Source organism: Phyllostomus hastatus, unplaced genomic scaffold, assembly GCF_019186645.2.
Source record: "Phyllostomus hastatus isolate PE091 unplaced genomic scaffold, TTU_PhHast_1.1 phas_scaffold_11, whole genome shotgun sequence".
NCBI lineage: Eukaryota > Metazoa > Chordata > Mammalia > Chiroptera > Phyllostomidae > Phyllostomus > Phyllostomus hastatus.
Genome location: NW_025334005.1, coordinates 6,450,706 through 6,466,592, shown reverse-complemented (window position 1 = coordinate 6,466,592; position 15,887 = coordinate 6,450,706). Strand labels below are relative to the sequence as shown.

Below are 15,887 nucleotides of genomic sequence, written 5' to 3'. Positions count from 1 at the left end.
AGGGAAACTGGGGTGAAGTCCCCCTGTCCACCTGGAGCCGAGGCAAGGATAGGGTGTGGCAGGGACCCAGCCACCAGGGCCAGTCCTCGCCTGTCTGGTCATCTCCCAGGGGTCTGGAAACAGTGAGGGCCACCCATCTGGGTCAGGGGCACCTGGGTCTGTGTGAGGGTGGCTCTTCCTTTCTCCCTGGGCTTCCTGCCTTCTTATCTGCTTCCCCTCCAAGAACAGGAACCCACCAGAACCAGCACGTCACGTAACTTAGGGCTGGGTCCCAGGGTGACAGGACTGGCAACAGCAGAGAGCCGAGACTTAGCACTCAGCGTGTTCTCACAGGCCTTGCTCTAAGCACCAGACACATCTTAATTCCCTCCATTCACAAGGGCCCTGTGAGGTGCATCTTGCCCGTTTACAGATGACGTAAGCCCGGAGCAGCCATGTAACTGGCCCAAGATCAGACAGCTGGTAAGCAGACAGCTGAGCTTCAGGCTAAGTATCCTTATTCCTGTTCTGCTTGTCCCCAGCCCCTGGCCCAGGGCCTCTCTGCCTTAGTCGGTGGCCCAGTGCTCATCCCTCTGGGAGTCACCTTCTGGGAAGTCACTTCTCGTCATACTTGTCCCCTAGTCAGAAACCTCCCGCTGTGCCCCAGTACTCCCTGGACAGGCTTCTGTCCTGGCATTCGGACCCTATACCTCCCGACCAGCCTTCCTGACCCCCGCTCCCCATGCCCATCCCCCACATTGCCTAGACTCGAATCTCACACGTCCTGTCCCTTTGGGGAGCAGCCCCGGCTCTATGCTCTTGCATGGGCTGTGGCGCCTTTCTGGAGCGCTCGCACCTGTAGGTTCTGCCCAGCGCCAATGCCACACCTGGCCCGTGAGCTCAGTCAGGATGTACAAGCATCTATGGCACAAAGAGGTGGGGGTGGGAGACAGAAAAGAGGCCAGGGACTTTGGGGGCAGGTATGTGACTTCAGGGCAAGCCACCAGCTGTCTGAACCTGTTTCTGCAAAGTGGGAATATTCATTCGACCTTCTTATGAGGTCCAGAGATGGCGTATGTGATGGTCCTGGCACACAGTAGGTCTGTCACACCTTTTGTGACAGGTGTGGGGAGACCCCTTCTCCACTCGTGAAGTGCAGCAAAGACCCTCTGGTGTTGGCAACACAGGAAGAGCCGTCACCTCTCTCCCCGGGGAGCCGGGGAAGTCTCTCCCCTTACTGCCTCTCTGCTCTGGCCCCAACCACTGACAACAGGGCCGGGAAGGGGTTTCTGTACGCCAGGCAGCCCCAGTGACCGGTCCTGGCCGAGGGCCCTGCCCCCGTCTCTGGAAACCCAGCACCAAGCAACCCCCTGTCTGGGAGAGGGTGGGAGGCACCCTCCCTAATCCACATCTCTGCTGCCTCAAAGAGAATCCAGGGAGACGGTCTCCTGGCAGCGGAGCTCTTGCTGCCCGCCCCGCATGGGTGTCTGTGACGCTGCCATGCCCGGGGCCCTGCTGCTCCGGCTTCAAGGCTGACTAGACCCTGGGAGTGGGCGCGGGGTCTGGTCAGGGAGGCTAGAGACAGGTCCTGCCCCAGGGGGGACAGGTGCCGGCATGGCTCACCCCTAGGGAGTGTGGGCAGGTGAGACAGAGGTCCTGGCCACTCCGGCCCGTTCCGTCCTGAGGGAAAGCAGCACCTGGCACAGGGACACAGCAGGGACTCAGTGAGTGGGGAGAAGCTTCCCTGGTGGCATTGTGAAGGCTGTGGGTGCCAGAGGGCCAGAGTTCCAGGGCAGGGAGTGGCACTTAGCAATCGTCACTGGGAGGGTGTAGAACGTTTCATCCTTCCTCACATGAGGGGCAGTGGTGACCTCAAGCCCAGGTCCCTCTGCACCCATCCACACCCCCACCCCCACCCGTGCCCTGTCAGTTGGCCAGCTCTGAGCCAGAATCAGCTGGACATGGGCAGAATGTGACGAGGACAGACCTGTCTCAAGGACTTCACACCGGCTTGGGGACTGGGGACTGTGCAGCCTCAGGCCCAACCGTTTCCCGCCTTTGGGGTGGGCTCAGGGTCCCAGGTCTGACCCAACCAGCTCCTGGGGGGCCCACCTCACTGCCCAGCTTCTGAGGTTCCCTAATTGCCATTCTCACCCCTGGGAACATGAAGCCAAAGCACTTCTGCAGTTCGGTCTCAGCCAGGAGGGTCTAATAAACAAACAACAAAAAAATGGCCCTGCCTGGTGTGGCTCAGTTGGTTGGGCACCATTCTGTAAAGCAAAAGGTCGCTGGTTCAAGTCCTGGTCAGGGCACAGGCCTGGGTTGTAGGTTCAGGGCGTGTATGGGGCGTGTACAAGAGGCAACGAATTGCTGTTTCGCTCCCTTTCTCCCTCCCTTCCCCTGCTCTAAAAATAAATAACAAAGTCTTTTTAAAATGGGTATTTTAAAAATAATTTACAGAAATACATTTAAACATAATTCGCATCTGTATTTTGAATAGGCAGTGCATTCACATGATTCAATATTCAACACTCAGAAAGGACATTTAGTGAGAGTCGCCCCTCGGCGCTGCCTGGCCGCCCAGGCCCCTCTCCAGGGGCGGGGCGGGGGGGGGGCGGGGCTGGCCGTCCTCCTGTGTTCTTCCAGAGGTACTCCGTGTACAAACCACCACCACCGTCACACACGTTCTCATTCATTATCCTTTTAAAATGCATCACATCCTGCTCTCCACCTGGCTTCCTTCCCTTCAAAATACATCTTGGTTATTGTTCTCTGTCAGTGGAAAGGCAGGTCCTCGTTCTTACTTTATGGCTGCCTATTCCTTCATTGCATGAAGGGACCACGAATTCTTTTTTTTTTTTTAACTTTTCTTTTAAATTGCTGTTCAAGTACAGGGGTTACAAATTCTCTTTTTTTAAAGATTTTTATTTATTTGTTTTTAGAGTAGGGGAAGGGAGAGAGAAAGGGAGGGAGAGAAACATCGATATGTGGTAGCCCCTCACATGCCCCCGACTGGGCACCTGCCCTGCCACCCAGGCACGTGTCCTGACTGGGAATCGAACCGGTGATCCTTGACTTCGCCGTCCGGCGCTCAGTCCACTGAGTCACACCAGCCAGGGCACAAACTCTTTAATTGATCCCGTATTGAAGAACACTTAGCTTATTTCTAGTCCTTGGTAATCACATTAAATGTTGCAATAGCCCTGTACACACGTGACCCAAACGCGTGCTGGCCAACCTGCAGAGAGGCTCCCACAGGTGGAATGGCGGGGTGGGCGCGTCCACGCGCACCGGCAAAGGGATGGAGAGGGCCAAACTGCCGTCGCCGAGTGGCGCCGCGCCGCGCTCCCACCGGCCGTGTCTGCACTGGCCTGCTCTGCCACGGTTTCACCAGCACGGCGCTTCACCAAGCTCTGCGCTGGGCCAGTTTGCTGTTTGAACGATGGTGTGTCCGTGCGGTTAGGAATCTCAAAACGGCAATTACGTCGGTGGCTGTCCACTGAGCGGGAAGGCGCCCTGCCAGGCTCGGGTTACACGGGACATGGCGCTCCTTTCTCACAAGGAGCTGTTGGACGCAGAGAGCAGTTGTCCCACTTTGTACGGGAGGAAACCAAGGCCCAGAGGGGTGAGGGGCTTTCCTGAGGTCTCACAGCCTTGAAGAGGCAGAGCGGAGATTTGAACCCGGATCGTCCACCTGCTGCCTGTGGTCCTTCTTCGTTCTAGGTTGTCTTGCAGCGAAGGGCTACAGAAGATCCTGCAGGCCTCCCTGCCCTCCCCAACCCCATTGGAGCTCTGAGCCCACCCTGAAATCTTGCCTCCCCCAGGAGTGGACAGCCCTTCCTGGGGGTGGGGCCTCCCCAAGAAGGACCCCCAGAGTCCCAGCTCTGTCCTCCCAGGGCAGAGGCTCAGGGGCAGGTGGGCTCCACTGGTCCTGAGCTCCTGGGATCGGCGTCCCTGGAGGACAGAGCCGACACCAGCTCCCTTGGCACGCGCTGGGGTTTGTTTCTTGGCAGCAAATTCTGCAGGCTGCTCCCCCGGGCCTCTGCCTTTCCAGAGCCCTCCCCCTGGCCTCCCCAGGCAACCCACAGCCCCAGCGGCCTGTCCACACTTAGTGCCGGGTCCCTCAGGCCTGGCCCTCTGCCCCCCACGGAGCCCGTGCTCCTGGAGCTCTCCGTCACAGCCAACAACCAACTGGTGAGTGTGTCCTGACTCCCCCTCAGTGTCCACCACACTGCGGGGGGTCTGGGCCTGTCCATCTGCCTCCCCAGGTTCTCACTGCATTGGGCCCACGGCCTCCTGTAAACTGTGAAGCGCCTCCCAGATCTGCCGGCTCTTCCAGGGCTGGTCTGTATCCCGAGGGAGGAGGAGGACCCTCCAGGTGCCGGGAGGGGCTGTTCCCCCTTATTTCATCCAACCGGAGACTGAACTGAAAGGCCTTTTCTATTAAGGTCCTCTTGTCCCCCCTGCTCCCCTCCCCCACAGGCCCCAAATAGCCTGACAACAGCTCTGAACTCTGACCCCGGCCTGCCCAGCACAGGCGGGGCCAGAGGTTCTGTCACCGGCAGCAGAAACTAGTTAACCAAGTGTCAACAGGATGAAAGGCACTGATGGTCCAGCAGCCCGGTGAGAGAGAACAGTAAGTTTGCAGATGAAGATGGAGCTCCCAGAAGTGTTCTGCCCTGGCAGCCTCCGAGGAGGCCGTGGACGGCGTCCCCTGGGACTCAGAATGGCAGGTTTGTCACTCGGGTGAGGGTACGTTGTATCAAGCACCCACGGGGTGTCAAGTTCTATGCTGGTTGCCAGGGGCAGGTGGGCGCCGGGATTGCAAAGAGAGAGGGAAGTCGACTCAGCCACGGGGTTTCCAGACGGGAGGAGGAGGGGGCGGAAGGCCAACTTAGAGAGATCCTAGAGCAGTGTCCTGGTGGTCACTGGCAAGTCTGAGGCCCCGGGAGGCTAGGGGAAGGTCTCAAGGTCACTCAGCATGTACGCACTTACACACACACGCACACACACAGAGACTCCTGGGGCCTGGTGCAAGGGGAAGAGGATATCTTCCCAGGCCTGCTGAGCTCAGCGATGTGAAGGAAGGTGGCCAGGAAAGGGGGGGGCTGGATGAAGATCAGAGCGCTGCTTCCCGAGACGTAGGTGATGATGGAGACGCGGTTTGAGTCCCAGCTCTGTCGTTCTACGGCCGTGCGATCCTGTCGGGGGACTTCCCTCTCCGAACCTCGGTTTCCTCTCCTGGGACAGCAGGACGGTTTCAGCGGGGCTGTCAGGGGGGTTAGAGCAAAGCCCTCGGCTCATCGCAGGACTCCGGGTTTCCGCGTGGCGTGATCGATGAAGTCTCATTGACGGAATTGGCCTTGGAAAGCATCTGGGCGCAGCCAGAGAAATGGAAAAGAGGATTGGTTGGCGTCCAGTTGTTCTTCCCATGCCCGGCCCCTGGGGTGTCTCAGCCACGGAGCCAGGAAAGCTGACGTTGGAAATCCCAGGCTGGCAGCCGGGTTCCAGCAGGACAGGCCCCAGCCAAAGCTGAGGCCCCTCCCCCCATGCACAGCCAGGGCCCTCCTTGGGGAAGCCCCAGAGCGACCCTGTTCCAGGCAGGGCCCAGGACATCTGCTGTACCCACGCTGCCCAGGCTGCTGCTTGGCATACAGACAGGCGGGCGGGCTGGCCAGCGGGCACTGGGAGTGTAAATTCCACATTTGCATCATGGCTGTTCCTGGTCCCAGGGGCTGCTGACCTTTACAGTTGCTGTCTCAGTCCTTCTTCCCCTTCCAGGGCTCCGAGCTCAGCAGGGCTGGGGCTGGCCATCGGATGCTGGAGCCTCATAGAACAACGGGAGGGGCAGGGGGCAGGGGCCATGGGCAGGGGGCTTGGGAGGGGGCTCCCTCCAGACCAGCTTGCCCGCCCCTCTCCGCTCAGGCTTGGGGAGCCCGCTGTCCCATGACTCAGCGTCAGGCCCCCACAGCCAGGATCTCCTCCCCCTCCCACTGCGAGTCACTGCCTGACGCACAGGCCCCCGGATTAGCAGTGACACCGAAAAATCAGTCGCCCCCGGCTGCCTGTGACGTCTCCCTGGGGATTGCCCCGTCTGTGCTGAGTGGCAGGGATGCTGAGCCTGCTGTCAGCTCCTCTGGGCTCAGCAGTCAGGCCCGCCCCCCCGCCACTGAGCCCCATCCCATCTGTGTCCCCTCCGGCCCCAGAGGACTCTTGTCATGGGTGGCGTGGCCAGCCAACCAGCTAGGCCAATTCCCGGAGATGCATCTAGATTAAAATCCACCTACAGGCCCTCCAGGAGAGCAGGCTCTGCCCTGGGTCCCCAAAACACAGAGATAGGGAAGCCGAGTCCTGCCCTTGGGGCTCGCAGTCAGAAAACCGCATGTATTCATTGTCATTGTCCATCGCACAGATTTCTCTTGGGCCAGCTGCTGGCGATGCTTTGAGGAGCATTTTTGCCTTGAACTTGTCCGTTCAGGGGCATGCTGAAGTCTAACCCCCAGGACCTCAGAACAGGACCTTATTTGGAAAAGGGACATCACAGATGCCATCGAGTTAAGGGGAGGTCACACTGAAGGAGGGTGCCCCTTAGTCCACTATGACAGGTGTCCCGAGAAGGAAGAAGGCAGCCATGTGAAGACAGCGACACGAGCGGAGAGCACCACGTGACGGGGGAGGCGGGGATGGAGATGCGGCTGCGAGTCCAGGCCCCTCAGGATTGCCGGCCACCCCCAGAAGCTCGGAAGGGTAAGTGGGGGGTCCTCCCCCACAGGTTTCAGAGGGAGCAGGGCCCGGCTGACGCCCCCGTTTTAGACCCCTGTCCCCCGGAACGGTGGGGCTAGACAATCCACATCTGTGGTTGTGTGGCGCCCAGTCTGTGGTGCTCGGGGCCAGCAGCCCTCGGAGGTGAATACAGTGAGTGAGAGGGTCTGGGCGCGGGTTAACGAGAGTGTGTATAATCACAAGACAACGTTACTCGGGTGACAGTGGCTGACCTTTCCTGACTGTCCGCTCCCTGCTCCCTGCGTGGCAGGGACTCTTGGACCCCCCCCCCACTCTGTGAAGTGGACCAGGCGACAAGGAGTCTGTCCTCAGGGCCTCTGGCCTCAGCTGTGCAGGTCATAGGGGAGGGGGACCATGAAGTGCCACCCACCTGGCCCCAACTGCTTCCCAGACTCCTCTGGGAGGGCCCCACCTGTCACTCAGAGACATCGCCAGAGAGGAAAAGGCCCCTTTGGGCCCTTACATGGTGGCCCACCCCCCTGCTCAGCCAGCTTAGCCGCGGTCCTGGGATGAGCCATGAGCAAGGCTGCAGGTCCCTGTGCTCCCTGAGCTCCTTCTCGAGGGCAGCCCAGAGAGACAAAGGAGCCTACAGGAGGAGGAGGAGAGCCAGGGAAAAGAGTGTTCCAGAAAGTGGGCCTTTCCCGGGCAGAGGCCTGGCTGGCTCAGCAAGGAGAACAAGAGGCAAAGGAGAAAGGGAGGCTGGAGTCATCGAAGGCTCGTCCCTGGGGCCTGCGGAGTCACGTGGTGTTCCACGGAGGTGCGGGGGTGTGCGGGTGCGCAGTGGCCGCCTGGCGCTGCACGTTCAGGCCAGGGGGGAACAGGCACCGGGCTAGTTTTGGAGCATCGCTCACGGCTCTCTTAGCTGAAACACCGGAGGCCGAGCCCGCAGCTTTAAAACAGCTGTGCAGAGTGAGCGCCAAGCGCATGCGCATGTTCAGGAGGCGCAGCCCAGGGAAGGTTTACTGTGTCCCGCAGCCCCACTCCCAGACTCGGGTCCAGGGCCCGTTCGCTGTTCCTCTTCTCGTACTGACTCTTCCTTCCCGTGGTTCTCGGGAATCAACGCTATATCCGCAAAAACGCCCGCGCTGGTGGACAGGCACTCATCTCGCCACATTTAAATAATTCGCGTCCCTATAAATTTAGGCATAACAGGCATGGGTGTGATCCTCATGATTTGCATTACCGCCTAGATGGGCTCCAAACACTAGAATCGCTAGTGTCATTTTCTCAAAAACGTTTAATGACATTTCATTAACATTTCAAAAAATTAATAAAAATTCAGATTTGATTTAAATGCTTTATGGGTTGTAATGTAACTTGTATTCTGCCTCTGAATTTCAATCAATAACTTTTGACATTCTAGAAAAAACACCTTTTTGAAGCATATTTTTAAAATTCTAAATGTATAGCCATTTATCTTTATTTTTAAGATTTTGTTTATTTATTTTTAGAGAGGGGAAGGAAGGGAGAAAGAGAGGGAGAGAAACATCACCTGGCCCACAACCCAGGCACGTGCCCTGACCGGGAATCGAACCAGCAACCCTCTGGTTCACAGACTGGTGCTCAATCCACTGAGCCACACCAGCTAGGGCCTATTTATCTTTTTGATGAAAACAATATTTCTTTCAGTATTTTAGATGAGTCCTGTGACTAGAACACCAATTAGCAACTTCGGTGAGAGGGCGACTGTGAACATTTCTGCGGAACACAACTGTAATAATTTGAGTGATGTACGTCTTCGTTTCCTCGCTTGTCCAAACACAGCCGGTTGGTTCATCGGCACAACACCCAAACACGCCAGCTTTCGTGCCTAGAAAAACCATCGCTTTATACACACTTTTCCGTTTCGCCACTACGGAGGGGTGTTTGTCAAGGTAAGAGAAGGGAACATATTTTATTTAACAGCTTGTTTGCTCGGTTTTTAAATATTTAAACATATGGTATGTGGGTCTCCATTTGTGCTCCTGCAAATATTAGAGGCGGATCTGCTTTTTTCTTTTTTAAAGTAACAGCTTTATTGATACTTTATAGCAGAATTCGCATACCATGAAGTGCACCCTCTTCAAGGAAAAATTTGGTGGCATTTGATGTATTTATACAGTTACCTATCCATCACTAACTACTACCTGATTCCGGAACACTGACGTCACCCCCCCAGAGGGGACCCTGCTGTCCCTTCCCATCTGCCCCCGGCTCCCAGCCCCTGGAAATCACCAAGCTCCTTCCTGTCTCTACGCTTTGCCCGTTCTGGATGCTTCCTGTAGTGGAATCCCACGACAAGTAGCCTGTAGTGTCTGGCTCTTTTACTTAGCACAGCTGATAGGGGTTTAAGACTTGGGAAAATTTAACTTAAGGTAAATAGTCATAAATCTAGCAAGTAATGTGTATGTTAAGTTTTTGTTTCAGTAACTACAGATAAGGCCCATCCTGGCGCCTCAGATTCAGCAGTTGACCTCCTGACTGGGGATTGCCTCAGTCTGGAGACGTCTGTACCAGGAAGAAGCAAGCGACTACCCTTCCCCCTTGGAGGCAACTGTTGAATTTCAAAGGCTTTCGCTGACACCTTGTTTGCCCTCCCCCAACCCCCTTATAAAAGATCTGGCTGGGAAAGAAAGAGGGAGATGGTTTGTTAGGGTATGAACCCGCCATCTTCTCGGATCGCCCGGCCATCTGAATAAAGCGCCTATAAAAGATTCAATCACTGTCATTGCTTAATTGGATTTGGTAGTGACAGGCAGCCCGAACGCCGGTGTCTTTTCCAGTTACACAGCGTCTTCAAGGCTCGTGCGGCAGTAGCATGTGGGATGCTACCTTGTCCTTTCATCCCTCTTGGGGGCTGAATAATATTCCATCGTAAGGACAGACTACATCTTGTTTAGCCATTCGTCAGCCGACTGGTGTGTGGATCGTTTTCACTTTGGTGCTGTTACGAGCAGAGCTGCTAGGAACATCCACGTACAATTTTTTTCTTTGTTCGCATATGTTTTCAGTTCTCTCGGGTCCCTACCTAGGAGTGGAATTGCCGGGCCGTGTGGTCACTCCGTCGTTTAACTTTTCGAGGAACCGCCGGACTGTCTTCCGAAGCGGCTGCGCCGTTGTGCATTCCCACCAGCAGTGCGCACGGGCTCCGTTCTCTTCGCCTCCTTGTCAGCACTTGTGATTGTCGGTCTCTGTGATTCCAGCCACCCTACCGGGGATGGAAGGGCATCTCACGGTGGTTTTGATTGGCTTTGGCCTGATGACGAATGATGCTGAGCATCTTTCCTGGACTTATTGGCTGTTTGTGTATCTTCTTTGGAGAAGTATCCGTGCAAATCCTTTGCCCGCCTTTTAACTGGGAAATTCAGGTCTGGCTTTAATGCTTACAGAGAGACAGCAACAATCCTTACGAGCCCAAGACAGGAGCCTCAGGCTTGCCTCGACACTAGTCTGTGCATTTCGAGGTGGCCTTACTCATCTCGCAGTCCTTGTAGAGGTTCTTACCACGTCAAATGCTTCTTCTCCTCTTGGCAAAGCCTTCCTGGTGGCTTATCTCTGGTCACAGAGTGGTAGCTGCACTCACCGCTGTGGGCCGGCCAGCTGTGGCCGTGGCTGAGAACATGGCTCTCAGGCCAGCCGGCCAGCTTCGTCCCGGGCCCCTGCAAGCCCCAGCTATGTGAGCCAGAAGATCCACCTTCTCCGCTCCCTGCTCTGTGAGATGGGATGGATGATGCCTTTCCTGATGCGGACCCGGGCTTGTGGGGTCCGCATCACTATGGATTAAATATGAGACAAATTCACACGGACTACCGAGTCCGGTGGAGGAAAAGGGACGGCATGGCTTTTCTCTCAAGGGGAGCAAAAGCCTTGGCCCTCGCTCCAATGAGCTTTTATTGTCTTCCTGGGCACATTACAAGAAGGTCCTCATTAACTATGCACAGGCTCTCCTTAGGTGGTTACCTTTTACAGAAAACAAAGGAGAGGATGCTGATAATCACGCCACAGAAGAGGCATATTTGCAAATGAAAAGGGAAAAGTAGCTGAACCGTTACACTCATCCTCGGAAGGTTTAGCATGGTTTTTAGGAAGTTACTTTGCAGTAAATGTCCTCAATTCAGGGTGAGGGAGTGTTAGCAAAAAGCAAGACTCACAGCAGCCTAGGCACATTGCAGGCCTGATTCTCCACGGGAGAACCTATCCGTGGGTGTGGGTCCTGTGCATCTCCCAGTGGGAGCTGGGCCCACGCCACGCGGAGCGGCCTCCCACACTTCCCTGCAGAGCTGCCGGAGGACTCGCTGAGAGCATAGGGATCAGTCCTATTGCACCCTATGCCTGATCAATACTCGGTGGCTTTCCCCTGGGCAGAGCACGTCCAATGACGAGGGCAGTGAACTTCAGGCCCCGGATCTTCCGTTTATGGGTGGTGTTCGCTGGAGGGTGCCCTTGGGGCGTTCGGCTAAATATCACCTTCCTGTGACCCCCCCACCCTCGGGGTCCCAGGGCCGCAGGAGTAGTATCCAGGCCCAGGCAGCCCTGCGCCTCAGGCCCTCCAGCCTGGGGTGAAGGCTGAGGGTTCGCCCACCTCCTCCGGCCCCAGCTGTCTTGTCCACTCCTCCCTCTCCTCCCCTCTGGGTCCCACACGCCTCCTCCCTCCTGCCCGAGTGGCGTGTGCCTGCTCAGGGGATGTGAGAGGCAGCTGGAAAGTGACACAATACCCCTTAATTACCCTTGTTTCTCCAGATCCCGGCACCTAAATTTAGCTGGCAGAGCCTGGGCAGGGGTTGAGGGGGCGGTGGGGGGGAGGGGCGACCCAGCTCTTTCCACCTAAAAGACCCCCCCACCACCACCAACACGGCAGGGGCAAAACAATGAGGCCCCAAAGAGGGGTTCTCACCCCAGCCCCTGCTTCCCGCTGCCCTAGGGGCGGACCCCGGACTCTCCTGAGAGAGTCCTGGCAGTGGCACCAGGATCAGCAGGGAGCCTTCCTGCCGTAGCTGGCACCCAGGGCGGCAAGTCCTGGTGGAGCTGAATGCCACCCGCCCACCCCTGCCCGTCGGCGACGGGCAAGCCTGAGAGGGAGGGCAGGACACAGCGGCCAGAGCGCTAGAGACTCAGGCTCTGAGAATCAGACGGCCCTGGGTTCCAGCTTCCTCTCTGCCACCTGCCAACCGTGTGACACTGGGCAAGTGGCAAACCTCTCTGGGTGTGTTTCCTCATCTGAAAAAGGGGGACGATCACAGGATCTCCCAAGTAAGGTCGTTCGTGAAGTCGAAGTGAGGCGGTACGTGTGAGGTCCGCCGCACCACACAAGCGTCCGGCGGGCTCCACCGCGGTCGGCATCAAAGTTGCTGGACGCGCACAGGGAAGGCCCAGGCCTCTGGGCTCACACTCTTCCTTCGTCAGGGACTCTGGGTGCCTGTGCTTCAGGCGAGGGTGCTGAGGCGGAGGGAGGGTGAGGACCAGGCCCAAGGTCACCAGGCTAGCTGGCTGTAAGACTGGGGGATTGGAGCCTGGGCCTGCGGACACCAGAGCTCCTGGCAGCTGCCCTGTGCTCTTCCTTGCATGGCTTTGCAGAGGGGCCTCACCTCTTCCGAGTCTGTCTCAAGGCCCACCCCCTCCAGGGAGCCTTCCTGGCTGACTGCAGGGCAGGTCCCTTCCTGTTGCATCCTGACCTCCTCCCAGGGTCCAGGGCACATTCTAGAAGGAAACTGGTGCCTGCCCTGTGCGTTGCCTGTGACCTTACAGGACAGGGTCGGTGTGAAGTCTCTGCTCTTTGGGATAAACAGACAAAAGGGCAGCCAGCAGGTGGGACTAGAAAAGTGAGTCGGTGTAGAGGTTGGACCCGGGGGGAGAGAGTCAGCTGAGGGAAAGTGCTCCCGGCCCCCTCCGCACCCCAGAGGTGGGTGGAGGCGGCTTCACCTCGGAGCCAGGAGGCCAGATGTCCTGGTCAGGAATGGGGGGCCCCGGGCTATGTGAAGCCTGGGATGGATGCCCCATTTCTATGTCCCCGGGCCTCAGTTCCTCACGGGCAGAATGGGGCAGAAAAGGCCAGCCCCCCAGTGGTGGGGAGAGGGTAAAGTGAGACAACCAGCTACGTGCCCGCCCTGTGCCGTGTGCCCTGCCCTGGGCCCCTCGAGGTGGCTGGCGCCTTCAGCTCGGTGCGAAAGCCGGGCAGAGGCTGAATCTCCCGTTCCACCTGAGGCAGCCACTCAGGTGTGGCGCCTCTGGGTGGGGTGCTTCCCAGGTTCAGCTTTAACACACACACACACACACACACACACACACACACACACACGGACACACACACGGACACAGAAAGATCCTGCTTCTTGGCCACGCTGGAGCCTCTAGGAATGACCCCACGGATCCTGGTCCCCCCACACCACCCACACCAGGCTGTCGTCAGGACACCCTTACTGCCCTTACTGCCTCCTTGAAAACCTCCAGGGAGTCGTTGTCATCAGCCCACGTCACAGGGAGGAAACCAGGACACTGAGGGCTGAAGGGATGTCCCAGAAGGGACAGAACTTGGATTCGGACCCGGGCAGCCTGGCCCCAGGGTCTGTGCTGGAAACCACTGAAGTCTTCTGCCTCCCCACACGGGATGCGCCCTTCCTGCTGGGCTGGAGTAATTACACAGCTTTACAGCGTGTAATCAAATCCAGGCAGCCGGGCTCCCTCACCCCGCACCCTCCACCTCAGCCTGCTGGCGTGCCTGGGGCAGATCCCGCCCCCACCTGCCGGGAGAGGCCTCCCTCCAGCAGCCAGGGGAGTGGGGATGGCTGAGGCACCCCGCCCAGAACCGGCAGGCACAGGGACGACGGGTGGGCTGGGCCCTGGTGGCAGTCCTGTGAGGTCCTGGCAGACCCCCCACCCCGGCCCACCCCCAGAGTTTGCTCTGCAGGTGTGGCCTGACCCACAAGCTCTGGGAGCCGCACAAGCCGCTCCTGAAGGCAAATGAAAGACTCAGAGACAGAACGACGACAACGTGAGGAGGGAACTGTTTCCCCACTGCCTCCCTCTCTGGACACCACTCCCACCCTGGATCCAGTAAGTGGCATGACCGTGCAGAGCAGTGCCCGGGCCTTTAATGACCATTTTCTCAGCTACGCAGGGAGCGCCTCCCGGAAAGGGCTCCATCCATTAAAGCCTTGGCCAAGGGCTGCATTCTCCCCGCTTTCCATGCCAGCCGAGGGAAGGGGGCATGTGTCCAGGTCTCTCGCAGAAAGTGGAACACTAGCGGGTCTTCGTGAAGCGGCAACTATTATCATTACTGTGTCGCCGTGGTAGAGGGAAGACCACACAACCCGGGCCACTGGGAGGGGGCCGAACAGGACCCGCCCGGGACGCCGAGGTGGCTGGCTCCAGTTTCTCTCTGTCCACACTCCTCCAACGGCCAGTGGCTCAGCGGGCGTGTGGGCCTCAGGTGGGGAGAGGAGGCCCCGAATCGTGGCATTTGGGCTCATCTGGATTCAGGGCCTGGCTCAGGGAGCCAAGCTCTCTCAGGGGGTTGCACATTATCTCCAACAAAAGCTAATTTCTAAGCATTCTACTGAAACTGCAGGGAAGGAAGGTTCTGGAACGTGTCCAGTGATTGAGGGATGATACCTGGAAGGTAATTGTAATGTGTCTGTTGTTACCTGGTCAGAGGTGTGAATACCCCTGGGGTTTTCCTTTTTAAATTGTGTTTGTGGATTTATTTCTGTGGCAGAACAATCGAATGCTAAGGGCTCTTAAGCTTCCCCTCTGACATGTGTGTTGTTTAGGATTATGTTCAGCTGAAGAAGATTTTAAAAACCCAAAGAAACAGTGTGTTAAACAACATAGAAGTTTATTTTTCTTCCAGGCAAGCAACACTCGGAGGTATCTAGTCCAGGGCTGATGTGGCAGCTCCATAAACATCAGAACCCAGGTCCCTTCCTTCCTTCCTGCTGCTCGGTCACCCTCAACATGTGGCGTCTGCCTCGTGGTCCAAGATGGCTGCTCCAGCTCCAGCAATCACAGGCATGCTCCAGCCAGCCTTTGAAGGACGCTGCTCCTTACATCCCAGGTGGCAGACTTGTTCACACGGCCATAGTGAGCTGTAACAGAGGCGGGGAAATATAGTCTTCATTTCGAGTGGTTTTGTGTCCAGCTAGTAAAAAGCAGGGTTTCTATGGCAAAGAAGACAGTGAGAACAGATACTGGGGAACAGTTAGCAGTCTCCGGCACACCATAACGCTCTTCCACCCCATCAGGGAGGGATGGCCATGTGCTTGCTGATCCAGCGCCCCAGGCCACCTGCAGTTTCCCTGGACTTGTTCTCGTGTGTTGCTCTTAACCCCCCTTCACATAAACCAGAACCAGCCTGGGAGCAAGGGGGAGGAACAGTCTCGGGTGCCTCCTAGTGAGAGCAAGATGTGGACCCCAGAACGAAGCCCTCACCCTGGCATTCAAGGCCTCCAGTCATCGGGTTTCTCACCTCTCATCGCCCCATGCAGCCTCTGCCCGGCCACTGGGTCACTACCTGCTCCATTTCTTATGTCCCCAGAGTGTCCCCTCTGCCTGATCAGCCCTCGCAGACCTCCTCTGCCGGGGAGACCCCCTGCTCCACCTCGAAGACTCACCACGGAACTGTTGCCTTGTCAGAGTAGCCTCGCTGGGCCCCTCTGGGGAGAATCAGAATCCCTGTCTCCTGCCCTCCCTTGGGCTTCCGGAGCCTTCCGTCATCCCTCTATTTATAGCCTGTTCAAGTCAGGTGCCCCTGGACATGTCGCTGGGAGGGAGGGAAGGGCCCCGGGCTGGGAGAACAGGTTCTGGAACCTGCCTGGGGAAGGGCTGGGATTTTTCCAGGATGACTCCTCTGGCCCATAACCCCCTCATGCCTCAGTCTCCTGGGGCGACGGAGCCCCCACACCTGCAGCAGCCCTCCTCGGTACCTTTCTCCTTGGCTTGGCTACGTGTTCTGGAGCCCGGGCTGTGCTCACCTCCCCCCGCCGAACCCAGAGCCCAGCCCTGGGCCTGACCCTGCCTCCACCCTCGCAGGCTGACCCGAGTAACAGTCTCCGTGCTGGGGAGAGGACGGAGCAGACTCAGGCCTGCTCTGGGGGAGGCTCCTGCCGGGGAGAGCCCGAGCGGGTGGAGGGCTGGCTGTCCCTCTGGGGAAC

General features: G+C 57.7%; 2 long non-coding RNA genes across 2 annotated transcripts; one reads left to right on the top strand and one right to left on the bottom strand.

The window, feature by feature from the left end:
- The first annotated feature begins 4,596 nt into the window (after positions 1-4,596).
- On the top strand, positions 4,597-8,894 carry LOC123829592. Its single transcript, XR_006787620.1, has 3 exons — positions 4,597-4,712; positions 6,572-6,726; positions 8,392-8,894. It is a non-coding gene; the product is annotated as an uncharacterized LOC123829592 (long non-coding RNA).
- A 5,661-nt stretch (positions 8,895-14,555) lies between these two features.
- On the bottom strand, positions 14,556-15,446 carry LOC123829548. Its single transcript, XR_006787617.1, has 2 exons — positions 15,348-15,446; positions 14,556-14,822 (listed from the first exon to the last, which is right to left on the bottom strand). It is a non-coding gene; the product is annotated as an uncharacterized LOC123829548 (long non-coding RNA).
- Between the last annotated feature and the right edge of the window lie 441 nt (positions 15,447-15,887).